Below are 21,717 nucleotides of genomic sequence, written 5' to 3' on the forward strand. Positions count from 1 at the left end.
TCTAATAAATATTTCTTTTTCAAATTGGAGAAATGGTAGTCTCCATTACCAACCTTGGAGTCATATTTCTAAAGAACACACTTTTTGTTTTGCAGTGCTATGGATCGAACCCAGGGCTTTATGCACTGAGCTATAACCCAGTCCTTTAAAACTTTTTATCTTTAATTTAATTAATTATTTATTTATTGGTACTGGGATTGAACCTAGAGGTGCTATACCACTAAGCTACATCCCCAACTTTCAAAATTTAATTTTGAAATAGTTTTGCTAAATTGCCTACTCTGGTCTTGAACGTGCAATTCTGTTTCAGAACTCCAAGTATTGGGACTACAGGTGTACACCACTGTACTAAGCTTAAACTATTTTGAGACAGGGTCTGGCTAAATTGCCCCCAGTGGCCTCCAACTTGCAGTCCTGTCTCAACCTCCCCAGTAGCTGGGATTATAGACATGTGCCATCATACCAGTGTGGGATACACACATTTTGAGTTGTAAAAATCCAAAAAAGTAGGCCTACTAAAATGAAGATGCCAAAAGCCTGAGATTAGGAAATAGAAAATTTTTTCTTCCAAATTTCTCTAATTTCATATAACAGGGAATGGGAGAAATGCCAGTGTTGAGGGTGACCTCTACTTCAGGACATTGGCTCTATAAACTGGTTTCCTAGTTACTGAGAGACCATAGACTCCCCTAGTTCTTTTTACTTATTTAAAAGCACAGTATAGATATTCTATCGCTTACATCCCTAGTGGTCACTTTGAACTCAGTGCTGTACTTCATATTATTAGGAAGAGAACAGTTAGGAATGGACTAGAGAATGGCTAAAGAAAAGACAGGCTGATGGCTCATCTTCAAGTCCAGTCTCCCTGTCTGTCTACCTTAACTCCATGGGTATTTTCTGTGACCCCTCAGAAAGTGGCAAGCACACTGCATTTTTAAATAACCACCAAAGATGATACAGGCAGGAGGGCTGTAAGGATGATGATGTAAGGATGTAAGGATGTAAGTATACGGTAATTTACTAAAAAGACTGTCACCAGGGATTTCTTCATCTTCTAATAAATATTTCTTTTACAAATTGAAGAAATGGAAGTCTCCATTTCCAACTTTGGAGAAAAGTTGGGAAATGCAAACTGGAGCCTCAGGGTTACCATCATTTCCCCCCCATCTACCTAAGGAAGTGATGGAAGAAATGGGATGTGGGTAACAGGATAGCAATAAAGACCTCAGTGGAATTAGTCCTTGAATAAATCAGTGTAGAGTACATTACTAAACATGTTAGTCATTTGTTTACACTTAACTGATTACTATGGCTGCTAAATGCTGAGTCACATTTCCAAACATACTTTGGGATCCTGTTATAAAATCCAAGCCCTACATGATTTTTGAAATTTCGCATAATTCTATAATATAAATGATTGTTTTTATTCATTTGTTTGCAAATTCAGACTGGGGGGGCAATAGGGTAGTTTAAAGGTTGGGTTTCCTAATATTGACTTATGCCACATGCTGTTCCAAAGACAAGAGTCAAATGCTGAATACGTCTATTCTAAGTCCTAAAATGTTTATAGCAAGTGACATGACGGGCACTAGTAAGTGCTTAACTAAAATATAACACACAAATAGGAGGTTATGATAAATAAATCACCTCATTCTTTAAATGTGGCAAGCTTCCATAGTTTTCAACATAATGTAAAAAGGAAAAGATGAGTAACAACAGAGAAATTTATTCATATCTCAACAGTAAGGAAAATGAGGCAGGAACAGGTAAGTCCTTGATTTTGTATTGCCCTGCTTTCCTGGTTTCCCTTCTCAGGAACTTCTGCAATGGCAGGCATCGTGCAAAACCAACCCGAATTAGCCAGCGATTTGCTTTTTCCTCAGTTCCTCATACAATTCTCTTCTTTGACGCCCTTACTCTTACTACTATTCCATCCCCAATCTTTTGTTATTGTTTTGCTCCCCGTGGGCTGGGGATCTAACCAAGGATCTTACACATGCTACCACTGAGCTACATCCTCAGTCTTCATTCCCAATCTCTTATCTTTCTCAGCGTTTTGATTACTTCAAAACAGCCCTTCCTCCGTCTTTTCTCGGTCCACCACTACACTAAGAATATGCTTTCCCTGTATCCTGAGCTCCATTCACTGTTTTTCTTCTAAACTCTCTGCATGCCTTTCCACTTCTGTTCTTTTCATTTTTCTCTCCCCCTCCTTGGCCAATTGACCCCAAATTGGCCCGAGGTAGAACTCGAGTGCAGAAACAGAAAAAATGTGCGCACGTGTGAGTCAGTAAGTCGGACAAGAGAAGTGAACACACCTCCGCGCCCCTCTCCGGGGGCTATTAGGGCGGGGAAAAGATGCGAGCCTGCAGCGGGCGCCGTGCCATGCTGCACGTCCTCGGCAGTGACAGGAAGGCGCTGATCACGCGGAGCACGCGGACAACGCTAGCACGCCTCAGCTGCCCCGCCCCGGCCAGATGCTGGGAGGAGCGGCAGGAGCACCCACCCGATTGGCCAGAGAAAGTCGCAATTTTCAGGAATCGGAGGCATCTCTAGGGTGCTGCAAAAGGTTACGCAAGAGTCTTGCCTTAAGGGCAGATGGTTCTGTTCGAGGCTACTCACTCTCCAACATCCTTTTAGCATCACTCAGGAGTGTCAATCTGTTTCCTTACTCCACCTTACTCTGACCGCACTGCCTCTGCAGCGCAGGTCCCCAGCATACACACCACGCTTCAGAATTCTACGTAGCCTCGTATTTTAACCAGATCTTTCCCTTCGTAATGCTCTGCAACATGCTGATTCGTTTCTTTAATTTTATTTATGTGTAAAATGTATACGGTAACGTCCGCACATTTTAGGTGTACAAATCGGCGACTTCTGACGGATACTCGTCTTTTATGCCTGTAACCATCCCTCAATCAGCACATAGGTTTTCATCTTAAAAAATTCCCTTTGCACCCTGATTTTTGCTGCGCTTGCTAGGTCATTTTTCTTTAACATATTTACTAAGTACTTTCTATGAACCAAACATTAGAACTACAGAAAGAAGAAATTAGACCAACTCAGTTTAAAAGGGAAGACTCATATATGGAGAGGCATACTTTTCTTTTTCTTCCCTCCTTTCTTTCCTCTTTTCTTTCCTTTCTCTGAAGACTGAACCCACAGGCACTTTACCAGTGATCCACATTGCTAGTTCTTTTTATTTTTTATTTTGACATGGTCTCCCAAGTTTCTGAGGATGGCCTCAAACTTGGGATCCTAGTGCCTCAGCCTCGGTAGTCGCTGGAATTACAGGCAGATGCCGCCACCGTGCCCTGTGGAGGTATAGGGTTTTGTTTTGTTTTTTGTTTTTCTCTTAACCTGTGCAATATTTCTGATACTTGATTACTTTAACACCAACACTGCCTTTATTAGACCCTTAGACAACTTGGTAAGCTGACTAATACTTCCTGAAAAACATTGTTTTCTTTTTTACTTTTTCCTCAGGAAGGTTGAGACTCAGAATTGCTAAGTAGAAAGCTGGGCGGGAATGTAGGAAGAATTTCCTGGAGGCTTTCTAGGGGACCTGCCCTAATGAGAGTGGGACTAGCACAGGCAATGTTTGAAGAACAAGTGGATACAAGTCTGGGAATGTAGCTGTAAATGCCACTGGAAGGCTCCTTGGGCAGGGGGACAGGATGTGAGCCCCTGGAATAGACTCATAAAAGAAAATGTCATCACGGACCATTGAGTTTAATGAGACACACTAAAAACAATGGGAAAGTAGGCTACTGAGAAAAGTTAATGGCAAGTAGAAATCCTCTCCTTCCCAAAGGGTGTGTTGTGGGTGGGGGAGGATGAAAAATAAACCTAAGACAAACAGTAAGCACAAGGACACAAAGATGAAAATTAAGAAGAAAAGGAAGAAGGAAGGAAGCACATAAAGAAGAAAGAATAAGAAAAAAAAAAAAAAAAGTTAGATGGGGGGGGGAACCCACTCTGTTTTGTCGCAATGTTGATGTGAACCTGGCCCTCTTCCTGAACCAGTGACACAAGGTTTCCGCTTCCTTTTACTGTTACATTGCTGAAGTCCAGAAACCCAGACATCTGGTCATCAACTTGGAATTAGGGGATAAACTCTAGATTCACTCATTAAATGTTCAACTTTAAAAAGTTTTTTTTTTTTTTTTTTTCATAGTGCTGGGGTTGTTAGAATTGAAATATTTCAAAAGAATTTGTCTCCCTTTTTAACTGATATATATATATAAAATAAATATATATAATTATATATGTATATATATAACATAAAGCAGGTAAAAATAAACTTATGATTTTTAACTGTATTCACTTATAAAACCACTACCCAGATCTGAATTCTAGAATATTTCTACCTTCCAGAAAATCTTCTTATGCCAGATTCTAGACTATAGCCTCCATCCCAAGAGAAACCACTACACTGATTTCCATCATCATCAATTAATTTTGTTGTTCTTGATCTTTATATGGAATCATAGTGTATATACTATTTTGTACTAGAATTTTTTTCATTGAACATACTATCTGAATATTATTGGTATGTATCAGTAGTTCATTGCTTGTTGCTATAGTACTCATCAATGTTAAAATGTTTCCATTCTTCCTTTGATGTACATATTATTGCTTTTATGTTTGAGCCTTTAAACACATTCCTGTTATTTGTCAACTGTATGAACGCTTTTCTTTTGAGTATGTACTTAAGAATGGGATTAATGGGACTTATTACCTTTGGCAATAAACAATAAATTCTAAACAAAAATAAGTGAGCTACATCTTTGTCTTTATATGGATATGGTATTTTAATAAAAATCTTTTAGGGTTGGGGTGTAACTTAGTAGTTAAGAGTACTCCCTGGTTTTGATCCCCAGCAATGAAAAAAGCAAAACCAAAACAAAACACAAAACCTTTTGTATATATTATTTTAGTTCATTGTGAAACATTTTTGTGCAGTAAATAGACTACGTATTACCATCTCCATTTTATAGGTATAGAAAGTGAAACTTAGAGAATTCAAATGCCTAAATTCAAGTCACAAAATTAATAAGTTGTGAATTAGGACTAGAAATCACATTTCCCAATACTTTAAAGCTTATTTTTCCTTATATATTCCTTCTATGTCATTGGCCTCATGTGAATGGTCACACAACTATCTAGTTTGCCCAGGACTGTCCTGGCTTTAGTACCAAAAGACCCAGGACCAACCTGAATGGTTAGTCACTCTACAAAGTGATACAAGGAGTAAAATGGATATCAAAGCTTGCAAATGGGCAGATAAAAACCAAAACCTACCTGATTTAAACCATTTATGCTTCTTCATTCCCAGAGGTAAAAAAAAGTATTTTTAATCAAAGGAACAATGCAATATTCACACATATATGTACTACAGATATCACTTATACTCCTTGACTCGAGATCAGCTAGACTATTGCTACTCAAATCACTGTCCATGGACCACAGCATCAGCATTTCCTGAAAGTCTTATAAGTGCAAATCCAGGCCCCACCACACCTCCACCCCCCTAAACTTACAGAATTGGGATCACTGAGAGTGAAGCTAATGAATTTGTGTCTATTGAGCTCTCCAGGTTGGGGTCAAAGGAAGCACTAGGAAATGAGAGCTGAAGTTTATGAACAACTGTTCTAGTTAATTTCTTTACAGATATAGAGACACTTATACAGTTTTACAGATCTCTGGGCAGGCTCAGTGGTGCACACTTGTAATCCCAGCTACTCAGGAGGCTAAGGCAGGAGGATCCCAAGTTCAAGGCCAGTCTGGGCAACTTAGAGAGACCCTGTCTCAAAATAAAAAATAAAAAGGTAGAGGTAGAGCACCCTGGAACTCTGGGCAGAATGATCCCATTACCTCACTGAGTAATCTTACCCTATATGAAATAAATCTTATTGTTTGTTGAGAAAATTTTTTATTTATTGAATTTCTTTCTCTCCTCCTTCTCCTCCTCCTGGTACTAGGGATTTAACTTAACCGCTGAGCCACATCCCCTCCCCTTCTTTACTTTTTATTTTTGAGGCTTAGGGCCTCACTAAGTTGCTTAGGCTGCCGTGAACTTCCAACCCTTTTGCCTCAGCCTCTCAAGTTGCTTGGATTACAGGCATGCACCACTGTGGCTAGCTTATTACTTATGAAATTTCTTATCTAACATTCTATTCCTAAGTGAGAGTGGAACTATCATGATATTTTTCTTTCCAGAGGTCAGTCATGTATGCTTAAATTATGGTGTCCAGAACTAATCTTAGTAAAAAGAACTGTAGAAAATCAAAAGAAAGACCTTGTGGTTACAATGTGAATATTAATAAACCTTGATAGATAATTATTTTTCATGGTACATCAGAAACCATACATGTATAAGAATCAAGGAACCTAAAATAGAAAGAAAGAATACTTCATATGGATCATAGAAAGGGAGACAGATAAACATGTAACAGATAGGATTTGCTGAATGAGTTCTGCCAACAGGAATTAGCTTTGGGTCCCTTTTGGGTCCTAGGGTTTTTGATTGGTATCAATCAACATAGTTTGTACTCTGTTCTAGAACTCAATCCAAATACTCACCCTCCAACTCCAATCTAGCCTTTCTTTGCCTATCTATTCTACCCCTCTCTTCCTTTTCCTTTCCCTCATTTTTCCCCTACAGTAAGGGTTACTATGGGGAGAGTATTGTCATAACAAAATACCTGGTAGAGAAAAGCAGTGGCAGAAGCACAATAGGAAATAGTATAGAAAGAAAGGAAAAGGAAAAAGACTGAGGCAAAAGGAATAGGCACTAACATATGAGATAGAGATAGTCAAGAAAGAAACTACAACAAGTGATAAAGTGCCATAAATAAACATCCTTACAGAAATGGATAAAGGCATTGCCCACAGTTAGGGGAACACAGAGTAGAGGAACCAAGAAAACAGACCTAAGCAAACCCAGAAACCTAAATATATGTAGAGACACAGGAGAGGAGAAAACCAGTCAGATGATGAACCAGATTATTCAAGATTCTGCAGAAAACTGCTGCAGATAGATTCTGGCTGAGAGCAGACAGTTCCTAGGAAATGTGTATTTGTGCCTCCATGAGTCATTCTTATTTCCAAGGAAGGAACCAGTGGGAGGTTATAAAGAGGGTACCTTCACTTCTGTGCTGTCTTCCACTTTCTTTCCTTGTCAGTGGTCTTCTGATATAAATAGAAAGAAACCTCCCTACGACAACCAAAGGCTAGGAATACTTCCCTTAGACATGACCTTTGTCTTCATTATTCTCTTATCTCTTCAATATTTGTATCTTAAAATTTTCACAATTCCCTCTTTCTTATTTCCCTCCATTTCTCATGGTGTTATAAAGCCACTAACTTAGAGCTCCTTATGGCTATCTCATTCTTTTTCATGTCTCTCTACCTAATGGCATTCTTGCCCCACCCCTCCCATCCTAATCAGAAATTTGCTTCTTTTAATTCTACTCTCTATTTTCACTCATTAGTCAAGCTCATACTTGGACATCTTAATCTTTGGATGAGAAAATATCTTAATAATAAAAAAAAAAGACCTAAAAATCAGCTTTTCAAGTCCATGAAGATTTGAATGAGGCTATTTATAAAGGTGATAATGAAAAAATACAACATGTACACTTGTGTATATTAAGAAAGTCTATAAAATGCAGAGCACTCTGCTGAATAATGCAGAAAACCAAATCCCTGCCCTCAAGTAATAATCTGGTAATGGAGAAGAGAAGATAAAGTGTGAAGAAAGCCAAAGTCAAAAGATATTTTTCATGTGGGAACAATCTAGACTTCATGTAGTTAGTACAGTAGTCTCCTCTTATCCATAAAGGATAGATTCAAAGACCACAGTGGATGTCTGAAACTGTGGATAGTTCTGAACCCTCCATATACTATATTTTTCCTATATATAATACCTAAGATATGATTTCACCTTTTCACTTAAAAGACACTTTACAGTTTCTCTTTGGCATATAGCATTCTTTGTTTTGTTTGTTTTGCGATGAAGTCTTACTACATTCCAGGTTAGTCTCTAACTCATGAGCTCAAGGAATCATCCTGCCTCAGCTCCCTGAGTAGCTGGGACTACAGGTGTGTGCCACCATGCTTGGTTGACATATCACTACTTTTGTACTTTAGAGGCCACTATTAAATTGTAAAATTAGGATTACTTGAACACAAACACTGCAATAAGCGTCAATTTCATAATGGAGATGCCAACTAATTGACTATGGTGGGTAGCATTTACAGTGTGAGAGGCTGGACAAAGTGATAATTCATATTCCTAGCGGGATGAAATGGGACACTGTGAGACTTCATCACACTAATCAGAATGGCTTGCAATTTAAACCTTCTGAATTATTTATTTCTGAAATTTTCCAGTTAATGTTTTAGGACCACAGGAGCCTGTGAGTAACTGAAACAGTAGAAACTAAAACCACTGGCAAAGTGGGACTACTGTATTTGGAATAGATCTTGGAATGATAGATTAATCCATTTTGTCCATTATCCAGATGTGGACGACCCATAAAACTTAAATATAGTATGTAATACATAATATATAATAAAAACTATATTATAATATAACCATCATGTTAACATTTATATATATATATATATTTATATATGTATATATGTTTTGTATTATGATTTCCTACTTATTTTAATGCACCTGTGTCAATCTCATTGAAAGATATGCAAAATTAAAAACTTGGGACTTAATGGATTAAGAGATAGGAGAGAGAGATTAGAGAGGGGTACTTTAGTAAGATATGATGGCCTGGGGAAATGTCTATGGTAGAAAGTTGTGGGGCCAGGCATATGGCCCATGCCTGTAATCCCAGTGGCTCAAGAGGTTGAGGCAGCAGGATTGTGAGTTCAAAACCAGCCTCAGCAAAAGTGAGGTGCTAAGCAATTCAGTGATAACCTATCTCTAAATAAAATACAAAATAGGGCTGGGAATGTGGCTCAGTGGTTGAGTGCCCCTGAGTTCAATCCCCAGCACCACCCCCAAAAAAACAGAAAAAGAAAGTTTGTGGGGAAGTTTGAGGAATAGCTTAGTCCATTTTAGCTAAGGAGTTGGCTTCTTATGGGGTCTAGTAAGGAATAATGCTGGTAAAGCAAGTTTGGCCTCTGCTGCATCAGTCTTTGAATATGAGTGGCGCTCCTTCATGAGTTCACTGGTGGGGAATGAAGCAAGGTATTGGGGATTGAAACCAGGGGCACTTTATCATTAAGCTACATTCCCACCCCTTTTGAATTGCCACGGCAATCAAACTTGCAATCCTGCTGCCTAAGCCTACCAAATAGCTGAGATTATATAACTGTCCCATTATGTGAGATTATTTTTTTCATAAAAACTATATCCTTCTTGTACTCCAGATATGTCAAATGTGTCACTTTTATCTCATATGCTCTGCCCCAATTAAAAAGTCTTCTTGCTAGGTATAGGAATGTTCGCCTGTAATCCCAGCTACTTGGGAGGCTGGGGCGGGAATCTCAAATTCAAGGCCAGCCTGGGCAATTTAGCAATACCTGTTTCAAAATAAAAAAAATTAAAAGGGTTGGGGATGTTACTCAGGTGGTAGAGTGCCCCAGTACTGCAAAAAAACCCCCAAAACTCATCATTTTCTATGCCCACCCACCCCACCCTCTGCAGTGCTAAGGATGGAACACAGGCAAGTGTTCTACCACTAAGCTATACCCCCTACCCCTCTGCTTTTTCTTTATTTGTTTTTATTTTTAAAACATAGACTTTAGATTTCAGAGCTGCTTTAGGTTTTTAAAGAAACTGTGCTAAATTCTAAATATCCCCTTCCCCTTCACCTTGTTCTGTCTCATGTACATGAAGTTTCTTCTATTATTAACATCTTGCATTAGTGCAGTAACTTTTTAATAACTGATGAACTACTACTATTGAAAAATTAACATTTCCCAAAGTCTATAGTTTGCACTAGGGTTTGCTTTTTGTGTTCTTATACTCCCCTGAATTTTGACAAATGTCATGTATTTACCATTATAGCATCACATACAACAGCTTAACTGCACTAATAATCCTCTGTGTTCCATGTATTTATTCCTCTTTTCCTTCTCTCTGTAAACCCCTGGAATCAATGATCTTATTCTTATTACTGTCTTATAATTTTGCTTTTCCAGAATGTAATATGGTTGGCATCACACAGAACATTTAGCTATTTCAGCTGGCTTCTTTCACTGAGCAATATGCATTTAACATACCTCCAAGTATTTTAGTGGTTTGCTAGCTCATTTTTTTGAAAATAGACTTCAGTTTTGTAAAGCAGTTGCAGGTTCAGAGCAAAAATTTTCCTATCACCCCCACTTTTTTTTCCTTCAGTGCTGGGGATCAATACCATGACCCAATAAACTTTTATATCCACACAATGGGAGATTACTGAACTATTTTTAAAAAATGAAAGAAAAAGAGCCAGGGGGCTGGAGATATCCCTCAATGACAGTGCATTTTCCATTTATGCTCCATCATTCCTGAGTCCTGGGCTTGATCCCCTCTGCTTTTTCTAATCTTTCCTTTCCATTGCTTCCCTTGCCCCCATGGTGGAAATCAAAACTGGCTCTCGCTTCTAGTTCTAGAACAAAGAAAAGGTTGTAAGTTAGAAAACCCAGGCATCAGCACAGACCGTGGACATTGATTTGCTATGCTACAGACTATGTTAAAACTTGTTGAGCCATTAAACCTGTCTCAGTTCTCTAATTCTAAAAGGTGATCTTACTGTCAAAGGAGAAGGATTCTAGCCATTTTATTTATTGCAATCTCAGTGGTGCTATAATACACCTTCTATACAGATACTTAGTGATTCATGCATGCAAAGCAATCATTACATCTGAAAGATGATAAATTATATAAATATTTCAATTACTAAACAAGTATTCACTTATCATTTTTCTTTCAAATACATACATGAAATTTCCAAATTTTTGAAAGATTTCCTTGGTACTTATATTCAATAAATATTTGACTGAATGAATCTTTAGCTCTAAACATAAAGGTACTGGGGAAAGATGATTTTTACCTTAAGAGTCTGAGTGGTAACAGCTGGAACTTGAAGAATTAGAAGTATCTGAAAAGATCTACTTAGCTGCTTCTGGGTATAGCTGAGAAAGAATTTATTTCTCTCCTTTCACCTTTTAATCTCTATCAGACCTTGCTCTTTTCAGGTACTCTTAGAATGAAGTTCTTAGTTGTTGCTTTGATCTTGACAGCTGCAGTCAATACGAAGAAATACTAAAATAGCCCCAGGAAAAGAGTCACTTATTCCCACCATGGAGGACGTGCAGAGAAGAGCATTCCTCTTTGCCTCGCACACCACTACCTCTAGATGCAATCAGGGGCAGAACAGTGACTTCTGCCCCACTTATCTCACCAATAACTAACGAGTCAACATGATTAGTACAGTCACATCCTAAAATAGCCACATGCCTTGTTGTGGCACCTCAAAAAACAGAGCTCCTAGTTTAAGTTGTATTTACCTAATATTAAAAGATGACAGAAAAACAGAAGGTTTATTCAACTTCTCAAGAAAAATGACCTTTCAACTGGAAAGAATGAGTAAAACATGGGGAACGAAGCTAAAGGCCAGAGGGGCAATGAGATAAGAGATTTTGTATAATTTTGCTGTCAATAACAACATACGGAAAGAATGTCCATATTTAATTGCTGGGCACTGTTAATTTTTTGAAAAACATGAAGGCTGGGAGAGATGACAAAAATGAAAACTTTTGTGGGGCGGAGGTACCAGGGAATGAATCTAGGGATGCTTAATCACTAAACTGAGTCCCCAGACCTTTTTATTTTTCATTTTGAGACAGGTCTAGCTAAATTGCTGAGGTTGGCCTTGAACTTGCGATCCTTCTGCCTCAGCCTGCTGAGTCACTGGGATTACAGGGATATACCACCATGCCTGGCTTAAAAACTTTTTTTAAGTGGAAAAAAAGTAGTGTTTCATTATTTTTCCACTAAATTCTAGAGGGATTACTAACAGATGGTTGGCATGCAAAAAAAGGAGAAAGTTGGGGCTGGAGATATAGCTCAGTTGGTAGAATGCTTGCCTTGTAAGCATAAGGCCCTGGGTTTGATCCCCAGCACTGCAAAAAGAAAAAAAAAAAAAAAGGAGAAAGTTGTGATTGACTGGAAGCAGGATTATGTCGGGGTTTCGGCCGGACCCCTGGCCCTAGGTGTGGCAAGGCTAAGATGGCGCCTGGCAGTGAGCCAGAGCAGTTAACTTTTGCACAAACAACTGACATTATTTTGAGGAAGTTCCAGGGATTGGCTAAGCTCCCTGATGGACAGTACAGGTCCACTATATGCCTGCCTTCGCTGCCTGTATATGTTAATGCTTTCCCCTCGTGCGAAAATGCTGATTGGTTACAAGTACTGTATATATTGGAGTGTAAGTTCCTCAAAAGGAGGAACAAAGGAAGAACTGAGAGGATGGGGGTGCGCGCAATAAAAGGGCTGAAAAGAACCAGGTGTCGTGTCTCTCTGCGGGCAGGGAGCGCGACAGGATTAATTCACTAAAACATGTCAAACTTTTTCCATAAGGTTAATAAAATCAGGGAAGTTGTAGAGTCCAGGGTTTCCAAATCTAGGTTCTATTGATATCTGTGCTGGATAATTCTTTGTTATGGGGCTTGTCCTGTGTATTATAGGCTGTTTAGCAGCATCCCTGGCCTCTAAACTTTAGATACCAGGACTTCCTTTGCCACATTTGGAACAACAAAACTATCTCCAAAAATTGCCAAATGTCCTTGGGAACAAAATCACTACTGGTTGAGAATCACTATCTTCAAAATTGTACACCTTAATTTCAATAAGGCATTTGAAATTTTGATTTCAGCAAGATTTCTGAAGAAAATCTCTAATGAGACCCTGTGTTAAAGACTGAAATACTCTACCCATCTGAAACTCAATTTTTTGAAAAACTCATTTATTTTGAAGATAGGTTAGAAAAACAGTCCGGTACTATGCCATGCCAGATACTTGAGAAGCTGAGGCAACCGGATCACCAGTTCAAAATAGCCTGGAGAGATCTTGTCTCAAAATAAAAATTAAAAAGGTTGGGGATGTAGCTAAGCAGTGTCCCAGCACTGCCCCTCCCCCAAAAAATTATTTCACTAGAATTCAGAGATTTACTCATTTACCTTTACTCATTTACTCACAGAAGAACTCCTTTGGCCCCCCTCTCAGGAGGCTTATACTCTCTCTTTTTAAACTATAAATGTCCCAAAAATACAAAGCAAAATGCTAACATTCCTTGCCAAACTTAAATTGGTTACTTGATATCTAACCCCAATAACAGATTAGAAGAAAATTAGAAGTCAAATGCCATAGTTAGACCCTGACACACTAATGATAACAGGAAAGAAAACATATGTATTATAAAAGGTGAACATATTTCTGAAAAAATATTTCTGGAAAGCAGTATGGAGATTCCTCAGAAAGTTTGGAATGGTCCCACCATTAGACCCAGCTATCCCACTCCTCGATTTATACCCAAAGGACTTAAAATCAGCATACTACAGTGATGCAGCCACACCCATGTTCACAGCAGCTCAATTCACAATAGTCAGACTGTGAAACTAACCTAGATGCCTTTCAACTGACGAATGGATAAAGAAACTGTGGCATATATATACACAATAGAATATTATTCAGCCATAAAGAAGAATAAAAATATGCCATTTGCTGGTAAATGGATGAAGGGTCTTTTTCTATCAACATTATTGTCACATATTCTTTTTTTAAACCCAGAGGCATAGACTCTAACACTGAATATCTCTAGCTCTTTTTTATTTTTATTTTGAGACAGGTTCTTGCTAAGCTTGAATTGCAGCCCTGTCTCAGTCTCCTATGATGCTGGGATTACAGGTGCCATGCCCAGCTGTCTCATTCTTTTTTTTTTTGTCTCATTCTTAATGTCTAGAAGGAATCTGATGTATACTAGATCCTCAAGCAATATTTGTTTAATAAAAGAATAACCAAATAATGATATAGACAAGCTGGATAATTACTTCTACGCTGGGTACAAAATTAGACTAGACAATTATACATTGCTGAGCATTATTGATAACTCAACGAGATTAGTGACTATTAATTTACAAATGGTACCAATCCTCTGCCAGTTGTCTGATCATTTTCAGCATCCTGGGTGCAGTGTCAAAACAAGTTTAAACCAATCCTGGGGATTTTTCAGGTAGGTGAAAGAGATGGACTACTGGGCAAAGGAGTGGAGGACAGGAATTGGCAATTTTTTTTTCTGCATAAGGCCATATATAAATATTTTAGGCTTTGGGGGCCACACAGTCTCTGCTGCAGCTTTGTTTTTACAGCAAAAATAGTCACAGGCAATAGGAAAATAAGTGGTTGTGGTTGTGTTCTGATAAAACTTCATTTATAAAATTGTTCACAAATCTATAAGCCAGTTTACTGAAAACTGATTTAGGATATTAGAAAGATAAAACAATAGGGAAGAAAGTGAAAAGGGATGGAAAAGTTATCTATTAATGAGTAGCAAACCACTCAAAATTCAGTGACTAAAGATTTTTATTTTATTCATCATTTTGTGGGTCAGAAATTTGTGAGGGACTCAGATGAATGGCTCTACTCTGCTCCACACAACATTAGCTGGAGTGACTTGAAAGTAACTGAAGGATCCAAGCCCAAGCCTGCTTATTCACATAAGTGGCGTTATAGTCCAGCTCAGCCCACTGGCAGACATACTGTACCAACTCCACTTACCATACCTTGGTTAGTTGCTTCAAACTTTTAGTTGGAACTACTGATGGGGGTGCTCTGGTTTCTCCCACATGGGCCTGTCCACAGATCTGCTTAGGCTCCCTCATGTAATTGTTGATGAGTTCCAAGAGCAAGTGTTTCAAAAGGCTGGAAGAGAAGCTGAAAGGTTTCTTATGATCTAAGAAGACTTAAGTATTGGAAGTTCCAGAACATCTAGTTCATTACATAAGATCAGGTAAGTCGTTAAGGCCAGAATTGACATAGGGAAGGAAGGATTAGGCTTCATCTCTCAACAGGTGGAGAAGCGAAGATTTTGTGATTACCTTTAATCTATCAGAGGTCAATGGATTGAAGATATCAATAAAGTGGAAGAATAGTTAACTTTAAAACCTCTGCCACAGAGAGCTGTAGTTATTGCACAGTGGCAGAGCATTTGCCTATCATGCTTGGTGCCCTGGGTTTGATCCCCACCATCACCAAAAAAGAGTCCTTTTGCCTTCCACACTTTTTTCTGAGTAATCTTAAACTTCTTTAATTCCTAAATCTACTTCTCTTTTATTGCTATTTTCTTCTCAATAATTTTTTTTTAAATTTTATATTTGAGATAAAGTTGTGTAGACTGGCCTTAAACTTGAGCTCCTCCTGTCTCAGCCTCCCAAGTAGCTGAAATTATAGGCATGACCTCTAGGCTGAGCTCTCCTCAACGACTCTTAAATGTTGAGTCCAGGTGACCAGATTCTCACTGATCTCAACCTTGCCTAAAGAGAAAGGAGACTTCTAAAACCTACTGTTTTTTCACTTTAAACTTTCTCTTAGGTCTTTTTTTTTTTTTTTTTTTTTTTTGGATACTGGGGATTGAACTCAGGGTCTCTTGCTAGGCAAGTGCTCTGCCACTGAACTACATTCCCAGCCTTGAACTTTCTTTTGAATTTCAGACAAAATTTATAGTTGATGGCTATAAATCTCCATATAGATAACCTAGGCATCTCAAAGTCAACATGCCTAAAACTGATCTTCCAAACTTCTTCTGCACTTTCTCTCGGACTTGCTTAATGGCATTGAAAATAATCCTATTCCCCAAGTAAACTTTGATCCTTCTATCTCCTTCACCTTCTAGCTGTCAAGTCCTTTCAAATTTGCTTTCAAAAAATGTCCCACCACACTGAACTAATTATTCACAAGATTTTTCTTTTGAAAATTGTGCTATATAACAAGAGGACAGTCAGAAGCATTTGCATAAAGTTGGACTCCTTCAGGGGCTGGGGATATAGCTCAGTTGGTAGAGTGCTTGCCTTGCAAGCACAAGGCCCTGGGTTCAATCCCCAGCATTGCCAAAAAAAGAAAAAAAAAAAAAAAAGGTTGGACTCCTTCCTTACAACGCACATAAAAATAAACTCAAAATAGACTACATATTTAAAAGTAGTAAATTCTGGGGACTTTGGGTCTGAAAAAAATTTTTTGATACAACATCAAAAGCATAAGCAATAACAACAAAATTAAGATAAATTGAACTTTATTAAAAATAACAATGTTTGCCAGGTTTGGTGATACATGTCTGTAATTTCAGTTCAGGAGGCTGAGGTAGGAGGATGGCAAGTTCAAAGTCAGCCTCAGCAATATAGCGAGGCTCTGAGCTCAGCGAGACCCTGTCTCTACATAAAATATAAAAAAGTGGTTAAGCTTCCCTGGGTTAAATCCCTTTAAAAAAAAAAAAAAGGAATCTCCTGATAAGGTTATTTCTTAAAAAAAAATTATAATAATAACCATGTTTATGCTTCAAGAAATGCCAACAAGAAGCCAGGTGCTGTGGTGCATGCCTGTAACCCCTGTGGTTCAAGGGGCTAAAGCAGGAGGATCACAAATTCAAAGGCAGCCTCAGTAACAGCAAGGCACTAAGCAACTCAGTGAGACCCTGTCTCTAAATAAAATACAAAACAGGGTTGGGGATGTGGTCAAGTGCCTCTGAGTTCAATCTTGGAACCAAAAAAAAAAAAAGAAAAGAAAGAAAGAAATACAAATTAAATCCACAATAAGATATCAACTCATGCCTACTAAAATAAGCTATAGTAGCTAAAAAATAATAATAATAATAATAATAATAACAGGGGCTGGGATGTAGCTCAGTGGCAAAGTGTCTACCTTGCATTTGCAAAGCCCTGGGTTCGACACCCAATTCAAAAAAGAAAAAGAAAAAAAATGTTGTTGGTGAGGATACTGAGAAATCAGAAATTTCATATATTGCTGAGGGAGTATAAAATGGTACAGTACTTTGAAAACAGATTGGCAGTTCCTCATAAAATTAAACATAAGGGCTGGAAATGTAGCTCTGTGGTACAGCATTTGTCCAGCAAGCACAAGGGTCATGGTTTCCATTCCCCAGAACGGCCAAAAGAAAAAAACAAAAGTACAAAAATATCATTGTACCATTCAAACATCACAGGAGAAATGTGGAAACAACCTAAATATCTAGAAGAATTTTTTTTCAGTACTGGGGTTGGAACCCAGGGCCTCACGAGTGCTAGGCAGGCACTCTACCACTGAACTACATCCCAAGCTCCAGGAATTTTTTTAAAAAGAACATTCTCACCTTGAACTATTACTTCCCCTTATTTACTGGTTCCAACACAATGATCGTTTTTTTTCAATTTCTCAGGCACATCAAGCTCTTTTGTATGGAAGGGCCCTATTTATATCTGTCAAGAAAGCTCTTCCCCCATGGCTAGCATATTCCTTTGGATTCTCTTCAAGGTCACTAAGGAGAAAGATCTTCCCTAATTACCCTTCTTAAAGAAGATCTTCTCTGGCACTTTCTATTTAAATGCTTACTTACTTCAATACCCAGTCTGGTGCCTGTTACAGAGAAGCCTCTCAGTAAGTGTAGACACAAGGAAATACATGTAACTATTTAAAAAATGAACTATAACTAAATATATTGATTTGAATACGTCTAGATCCATATTTATTCATTATATATTTTTCATTTTGAATTGAATTTATTTTACTTTTTTCCCTTTATTAGTGCATTATAATTATATATAACAATGGCATTCATTGTTAAATATTTGTACATGCACATAATATAATTTGGTCAATTTTTTTCCCCAGTACCTCCCTTGGTGTGTGTGTGTGCGTGCGTGTGTGTGTGTGTGTGTGTGTGTTTCTGTGTGCGTTTGGTACCAGAGACTGAACTCAGTGGCTCCACCACTGAGCCACACCCCCAGTTCTTTTCTATATTTTATTGAGAGACAGGGTCTCACTGAGTTGCTTAGCACCTGGCTAAACTACTGAGGCTGACTTAGAACTTGAGATACTCCTGCCTTAGCCTCCTGAGCTGCTGGGATTACAGGTGTGCACCACTGTGCCCAGGTTCCCTGTATATTTTTAAAATGATTTATTTTCTTTTTCTTTCTTTCTTTCTTTTTTTTTTTTTGTTTAAATAATGCATTTATTCCTTTGTGTCTGGCTTCTTCTTCTTCTTCTTTCTTTTTTTTAGTTGTAGGTGGACACAATACCTTTATTTTATTTTTTTATGTGGTGCTGAGGCTTGAACCCAGGGCCTCACACATGCTAGGAGAGTGCTCTACCACTAAGCCATAACCCCAGCCCAAAATTATATATTTTCATTGTTAAAAAATTCGGGTGCAGTGACATACACCTGTAATTCCATCAGCTCAGGAGGCTAAGGCAGGAGGATTGTGAGTTCAAAGCCAGCCTCAGGGAATGTATGTATGTATGTATCTATCTATTTATTTATTTATTTGTACCAGGGATTGAACACAGGGGCACTCAACCACTGAGCTACATCCCCCGCCCTATTTTGTATTTTATTTAGAAACAGGCTCTCACTGAGTTGCTCAGCACCTCACCTTTTTGGAGACTGGCTTTGAACTCGCGGATTGTCCTGCCTCAGCCTCCAGAGCTGCTGGGATTACAGGGGTACACCACTGTGCCAGTCAGCCTCAGAAATTTAGCGAGATCCTGTCTCAAAGTGAAAAAGGGCTGTGATATGGCTCAGCAGACGCAACTCTGGGTTCAATCTCCAGTACCAAAAAAAAAAAAAAAAAAAAAAATCAAAACCACACCAATGTAAAAATCAAAAAGTTAAAGACCTTCACAGAATCACAATTCTATTTCAAGTTTAACCATGGTTAAAAACTTGGGTGTATGTAATACACACGTATGGGCACACATACTATGTTTCGTACATAAATTACAGGTGAATAAATATACATACTCCACTTGTACACATGTATAATTTTACAAAAATGGAATTATATATCGTTTCAGCATTTATTTTTTTCATCCAACAGTCATGGACATTCCTAGAGTATACAGACATGCTGCAAAGTGGTCACAATATGGTAGGGGACACCATGATTTATTGTCCATTTAGATCATTTTTCTGTTATAAATAATGCTGCAATAAGCATCTTTTTACATTTATTTATCCCTCAAGGATAAATGTCTGATAGATTTTGTAGGAAAATTCTGCATATATAGAATTGGTAAATTCAAAGATATGTGTATTTCAAATTCTGAAAAATTGCTAGATTGCCCTCTCATAAAATACTTTTATTCCCACTAATTATATTATATCCCCAGCAAAACTGAATAGTAATCATTCTTTTTAATTTGTCCAAACTTGTAAATGAAATGGAATATCATTTCTATGTTTAATATTAGCAAAATAGAGTATATTTACATATGCTTGTATTCTTGTTATGGATGATAATATTTTTGTAATTTGTCCTCACATAAGATACTTACAATTCCTTTAAAAAACAAAAGGCAGTGGCACAATAGCTAAATTGTGAAACCAACCTAGATGTCCTTCAATAGATGAATGGATAAAGAAACTGTGGTATATATACATATATACACAATGGACTATTACTCAGCCTTAAAGAAGAATAAAATTATGGCATTTGCAGGTAAATGAATGGAGTTGGAGAATATCATGCTAAGAGGGATAAGCCAATCCCAAAATCCAAAGGCCAAATGTTTTCTCTGATAAATGGATGCTGGCAGGTAGGGGCGGCCGTGTAAGGGAAGAATGGAGGGACTTTAGATTGGGCAGAGGAGAATAAGGGGAGGGGAGGGGGCAGAGGCTGGCAAAGATGGTAGAATGGAATGGGAAAAAAAAGCGGTGTCAAAAAGTTATATTTAGAAAGATCTTATTATTAGAAATACACTATAGAAGTCGGGAGAGGTGGCATATGCCTATAATCCCAGTGGTTTAGGAGGCTGAGGCAGGAGGATTGAGAGTACAAAGACAGCCTCAGCAACAGTGAGGCGCTAAGCAACTCAGTGAGACCTTTTCTCAAAATAAAATAGAAAATAGGGCTGGGGATGTGGCTCAGGGTTGAGTGTCCCTGAGTTCAATCCCCTATATGCAACCCCGCCTCACCCCAGAAAAAAAAGAAATAAACAATAGAGAAACACATATGTGTACAGGAAGAAAATATGAGGCAATATAACAAACTATTAAAGTGGCCAATTCTAGTGAGTGGAACTTTAGAAGTCTTTCACTTATACATTTTTCTAGAGTAAAAAAAACAAAACAGAACAAAACAAATAGCTGGAAGTATAATTTAGTGGAAGAGTGCATGGTTAGCACATGCGAGGCCCTGGGTTCTATCCCCAGCACAGCAAACAAAACAAGACAAAAATGAAGACAAGTATGCTCAATAATATTGAGTAAAATGTATTTTAAAACACATTGAATTTAAAACAAATTGGGTTATATAATTGTTGTGCTTGAATGTTTTCCATGACTTCTGCCAACAGAATAAAATTCATATTCATTAATATAGCACACAGGGCCTTATACAATCTTAGTTTCTATCCTTATTCACTTCTACCTAACTAGTCACACCAAACTATGTCTGCACTCCTTTTCTTGCTTGAAATATAGTGTTTTTTTTTCTTTTTAACCATTTCTGCCTGTTCAAGTATTCCTTTATTCTTTTGAACTCTTACAAACAACTAAGTATGCTTTCCTGAGTGTTTATACAACACTTAAAAAAAAAAACAGCTCTATTATGGGACTAACCATATCCTATGGTATACATATTTGATTCCTTTTGTTTTCTTCCAGTGTTCAATACAAGGCTTAGCATTATAAAGTTTACAGTTGTGTGGAAGAGAACGACAACAGGCAATGTCACTGTAGGGTATTAGTCTATTATTAAAGTCAGAAGCACAGATCTATAGGACTTCTAAACTCCTGTGGGGACACTGCTAAGACTACAGATTGTGTCTCATTATGTATACATCAGAGTATGCAAATGGTGCTCCCCATGAAGTTTGGCAGTACCAGACTTCCAATCCAGCTGGGGATGCTGGGGAGAGACACAGTTCTAGCAAGAGGCAAGGGTGTGGTGGTGTGTAAAAAGACTTGCTCTGTGAGAATATATATTGAGCAATCACTGAAGACTAAGTAGTAGTTACTCTGACAAAGTAAGATGAAGGGAGATAGGAGAAAATAGTGTTCTAGGTTCTGGTACAGTGATACCAAAACCTTGAAGGACAGGGTGTGGTGTGTCTTGATCCTGCAAGAATTCCAGCCGGGCTGCAGCATAGAAGACTAAGGAGTGAGAAGAGACAAAGAGGTAGAGAGGGACTTATTATAAGTGAACAAATATGACAGGCATGCCAGGTCAAGGAGTATGGACTTTGTTCTGAACACCACAAAAAGTTAAAAGGTTAAGAATGGTAATAACATGATCAGATATGAGGTTGTAGAAAGATCACTGAGTGCAAAGAAGAAACAAGTAAGGATGCTGTTATACTAAAAGATGATGATGATTAGGAATGAGATACTGGCAGCGGGTTCAGAATATCAAGTATCAAAAGGACTTAAAAAGTATACCTAATGCAAAACTTTGTTTTTAAGTAAACTTTTTTGGGGATTGAACCCAGGGCCTTGGTGC

General features: G+C 38.0%; 1 protein-coding gene and 1 non-coding gene across 2 annotated transcripts in view; one reads left to right on the top strand and one right to left on the bottom strand.

Moving 5' to 3' along the window:
- Slc2a3 (solute carrier family 2 member 3) overlaps positions 1–21,717 on the bottom strand; it is a 73,821-nt gene that overhangs the window by 34,684 nt on the left and 17,420 nt on the right. The window lies entirely within an intron of this gene.
- Positions 16,047–16,119, top strand: Trnaa-ugc (transfer RNA alanine (anticodon UGC)). The gene has a single exon. It is a non-coding gene; the product is annotated as a tRNA-Ala (tRNA).

The sequence above is a fragment of the Sciurus carolinensis genome, chromosome 4 (assembly GCF_902686445.1).
Source record: "Sciurus carolinensis chromosome 4, mSciCar1.2, whole genome shotgun sequence".
NCBI lineage: Eukaryota > Metazoa > Chordata > Mammalia > Rodentia > Sciuridae > Sciurus > Sciurus carolinensis.